The sequence below is a fragment of the Ictidomys tridecemlineatus genome, chromosome 9, assembly GCF_052094955.1.
Source record: "Ictidomys tridecemlineatus isolate mIctTri1 chromosome 9, mIctTri1.hap1, whole genome shotgun sequence".
NCBI lineage: Eukaryota > Metazoa > Chordata > Mammalia > Rodentia > Sciuridae > Ictidomys > Ictidomys tridecemlineatus.
This window is the reverse complement of record NC_135485.1, coordinates 44,969,963-44,974,784: the sequence shown is the minus strand read 5'-3', so window position 1 is coordinate 44,974,784 and position 4,822 is coordinate 44,969,963. Positions and strand designations below refer to the sequence as shown.

The 4,822-nt window shown below is 34.5% G+C and overlaps 1 pseudogene; it reads right to left on the bottom strand.

The window, feature by feature from the left end:
- Positions 1-1,919: 1,919 nt before the first annotated feature.
- LOC110597303 (L-lactate dehydrogenase B chain-like) lies at positions 1,920-2,715 on the bottom strand (annotated as a pseudogene).
- Between the last annotated feature and the right edge of the window lie 2,107 nt (positions 2,716-4,822).

Below are 4,822 nucleotides of genomic sequence, written 5' to 3'. Positions count from 1 at the left end.
GAAACTGGATAAACAACTAAATCAAATGAAAGTTTATACTTGTCTGCAATAGAATAAGTAAAGAATTCTAATACTGGATTGGACTCCATATGAGAGAGAAAAATAGTGTGACTTTTTGTAATTTTACAATTCATTATATCCATAAGTGAAAAACATGAATTTGAATATATAATAAAAAAATTATGTTTCCCACTAGTGCCATTAAATTAACAATTGATATTATGAAAGAAAAAGAAAAAGAGGACCCCGGTATGTTGCTTTAGAAATTTCTCTGGAAATACTGGCACTGCACCGTGGCCAATTTCTAGCTACCAACATGGTGTCACTAAAGAAGCAGAGATGTCTCAAAAGAAGAAACACAAATGGCCAACAAATATATGAAAAATATGTTCAACATCTCTAGCAATTAGGGAAATCTAAATCAAAACTACACTAGGATTTCATCTCACTCCAGTTACAATGGCAATGTTCAAGAATATGATCAGCAATAAATGCTGATGAGGTTGTAGGGAAAAAGATACTCTGTACATTGTTGGTGGGACTGCAGATTAGTACAACCACTCTGGAAAGTAGAGATTTCCCAAAAAAATAGGGATGAAAACATCTTATGACCCAGCTGTCCAACTTCTTGGTATTTTCTCCAAATAGCTAAAATCAGCATACTACAGTGATATACCCACATCAATGTTTATAGCAGCACAATTTGCAAAAACTAAATTATGGAGTTGACCCAGAAGCCCATCAGTAGATGAATGGGTTAAGAAATTGTGATATATATGTATGTATATATATATATATATATACACACACACACACACACACACACACATACACACACAAACACACATATACACAAACACACATATACACAAACACACATATACACAAACACACATATACACAAACACACACACAATGGAGTTTACCCACTGATTTAAAAAAATGAAATCATGATATTTTCTGGTAAATGGATGGAAATGGAGAGTATCATGCTAATTTAAATTTCCCAAACTCAGACACTCAAAAGTCAAATGTTTTCTCACATATGCAGAAGCTAGAGTAAAATAAAGAAAAGGAGGAGGGAAGGGTGTGATAAAATAAAAAAACAATCAAATAAAAATTAATAGATGAAGAAAAGGAAGTCTAGTAGATTTGAGGAAGGCAGAATGTATAACCGTAAAGCTCTAATTAAAAGAAAAAGGAAGGAGAGTTGGAGAAAGTAAAAATAACTTTAACACACCAACAGAATGAACTCTATACATACAGTACCCACAGATCTTAATGATATTTTTCATACATACAACAAGATCTGAAGCAATAAACAGAATATCCGTAGCTACCCCCAGCTATTTGGCAGTATGGACACTATTGTCATTAGTGCTTATATAGTTCATTTATTCTTGCCAATAATGCCATCCCCTGCACTGGGTGAGTTGTTAAAAAAAAAGAAAAGAAGGTTTATTTTGGCTTGTGTTTCTGAAGGTGCAAAATCAAGAGACAACACCAGGTGATGGCTTTTTTGATGGCAGACTCCTATGGTGGCAACAGACATCACATGGCACAAGACAGGGAAATTCGTATGTATGAGTGTCCCTCTGGTCTCTCTACTTTCTTCTCCTCCTCAATCTCCTCTTCCTCCTCCTCCACCTCCTCCTCCTCCTTTCCTTCCTCCTCCTCCTCCCTCTTCCTCCTTCCTTTCCTCCTCCTCCTCCTCCCTTTCCTCTTTCTCCTCCTCTTCTTTTTCTTTCCTTCCTACAACAGTTAATTTTATTTGTTCATTGGCTCATATTTCAAGTATTGAAACAAGATTGGGTTTTGATTTTGTGAGTCCAAATTCACATATTAATTAAGGTAAAAACAAACTGCATTCTGCATATATTGATGGAAGCTAACTATGTAGGGTTAATCACATTGTAGTTTTAAAATTTCTTCAGCCTAAAACTCAGTAGTTGTGGGTCTTTTAGGTCCTTCTGGATGTTGCAAAGGGTGTCTGCACTTTCACTGAATTGAACAACCTCGTCATCCTTTAATCCTTCTGCTTCAGGTTGAATGCAGATTAATCTGTAGGCATTATGAATACATGAAATACTCAGACTTCATTCTCAACACCATATGTCCTCTCCACCATTGTTGACCCTGGATGAATCCTGAATAGGTCTTTCAACATGTATTCCATAAGATCAGCCACATTTAATCCACTAAAACCCACTTTAAAGCTCCATCTTATATACTTTCTTCCAATTTTCACTATCTGTTCCCATTTCAGGATACAGTCTCTGTAAACAGTTTCTGGATACACCTGCCACATTTTTTCCTATTCCATTTCCACTTGAAAATCTATCTATGGCATCTTCTGGGATGGAGGTCAAGCTTTCTAGCCATTAGGCATTGAAATCTAGATGAATTCAGATTGCATCCACTTCCAAAACTTTTGGATAATCCACTTAGTTTCTGGGTAAAATATGTAATAATGTCTACCGAGTTGGAAGCCACATTATGATAAGATTATAATTGATGATTTGAGGAATAATGAATTGAAGATATTAACATCTTTCTGTATGAGATTAAAACAACCCTTCTCCCCTTGCTGATGGATTCTTGAAGTTACCACCACAACCTTGGAATTGGCAGTTACAGAGTAATTTATCTGTCACAGTTTTAGGTGTCATGTTGCATGTCTATTATTCCTTCTTTATTTTCCAAAATGTCCAACATGACAAATTCTTAGCCAAACACTATCCCATAATGGTATGCCATACCAGTTTGTTCAACATCCACTATAGTGATCTTATTATTTGGGACAATTGATTGCTTCTTTTTTGCCTAGTGAAGTGAGTTTTTCTGTAAGGATCACCTTTTTATACAAGTGAGAGAAGGCTCTAGAGAGCACTGGAATAGTTATGCAAAGAAGACAATGTCATTTACTCTTTTTATAAAGCCACCAGGAGTCAATCATGGGGGTTCTACAAAAAATGACTTTACCTAATTCTAATTATCTTTTGAAGACTCCTTTTCTAAAAATCATAATGAGATTTTCCCATCCTCTTTTAATACTTCACAATAGAGATTACATTTCACCATGAGGTAGTGGGCATATGAATCACATTCAATCCATAGAATGATCATATCTCTTATTTTGGACTCTTTGTTTTTAGTGACTTTTTAATTTGAAGCTGAATTTCAGCAACTTCCTCTCTGTAAATCTTGCAGGAGAAATCTGAGTGAGGGTCATTTAGGTCCATGACTAGCTGAATAAGCACTGGAGACCGCTGATAGTGATTATTTTTTACCTGGTGGCACGGGGAGATGTTTGCAGACACTGACATTGTCAGAATCCTTATCCTTTATAGCAGGTATTGCCCTGAAAAGTCTTGATTTTGTGTCATCCTTGATTAAGGAGAGCCTGTCCTTGTCTTCTCCTCAGTGTAGGAGGCAGCTCTGTCTGTGGCTTTCAAACTGAGAATGTTTTTGAAAAATGGATAGAAAGAACAACTTCTTTGCCAATCTATTCTCCTCTTCCTTTCCCCAGGTTTGTCTCACTGGAAGAAATGCAAATACTGATCTTAAGTCAACGGGAAAGGTTCAGAGTTACTTAGGAAATTTTTTTTTAATGTATGTCAATGAATAAGTCCTAAATCCATGATTGTGAAAAAGAATTCTTCTAATTTGTCATCTGATTGGCAAATTTACTTTGTATTTCTTGTTGTAGTTCTACTTTTTTTTTAAACCCAAGCAATTCAAAAAAAGTCATTAAATTCCAGTTTATCTTCCCTGTGCATATTTTGAAATAGTATCTTTCTCCTCCACTATCTAACCAGGTCATTTGATTTACACTATTCAACAATATCATTTGGGTGTATGTGTGTATGTGTGTGTGTGTGTGTGTGTGTGTGTGTGTGTGTGTGCGCGCACACACGTGTGTGCACACCAGTTATTTTATAATGCCTTCAAATATTCTTTTCCACCTAGTATTTATTTTGTAATCATGAATATAATTCAATTTAGATTGTCAGATTTTTGGTACTTTACAGTTATGTGATTATGACACAGATGACAAAAAAATACATGGCTAAAATAACTTCTCAAATTTCTCCTAAGGAAAAATTATAGATAGCTATAAAAATTTAATGTTGTGAGGGTTGATCTCTATGAATTTTCAGTTTGTAAAAATTTCAGCCTTTTTTAAAGGCAAAACGTGATTGCAAACTACATGAAAGCATTCACACTGTGAAATAAACTGCAGGCATGACAAAGAAGAATGTAGAAAAACATTTAAAGACATGGAAATATTGATATGTTAATAAGTGAAAATCAGGTTGCACATAATTATGTGGGCTATGATTTCTCTTTTATTTAACACACAGAAAATGTTTTATTAGTAATGATAAGATTGTTAGTGATGATAAAATTGTGGTAGGTTTTTACTTTTCTTATTTTTTATGTCTTCTAAAAATTTTACCTGAACACATTTTTATATTTATAAACAACTAGACAAAGTAATTTGTGTGTCAGGATAATAGAAACTAAAAATAAATATAATTATTTGAAATTTGTCTAATCTTTAATTAATGAACTTATAAGCAGGGTCATTTTATCCTTACATAGTCAGTTGATCTCTGCCATTATTGCTTCTCTTACAAGGTTTTTTTCCTTTACTTTTTTTACTTCTTTTCTCAAGAAGGAACTGAACTGTGTGCAAGTCACAAGAGTTCATTAAGCCATGAAGCCTTGTCTTCTTCAGACAACCAGGAAACTTCCTAAAGGAGGAAAAGCAGGATCTAAATTAAGGAAGGGACTCCAAAACAGTGTTGCGGACTTCTTC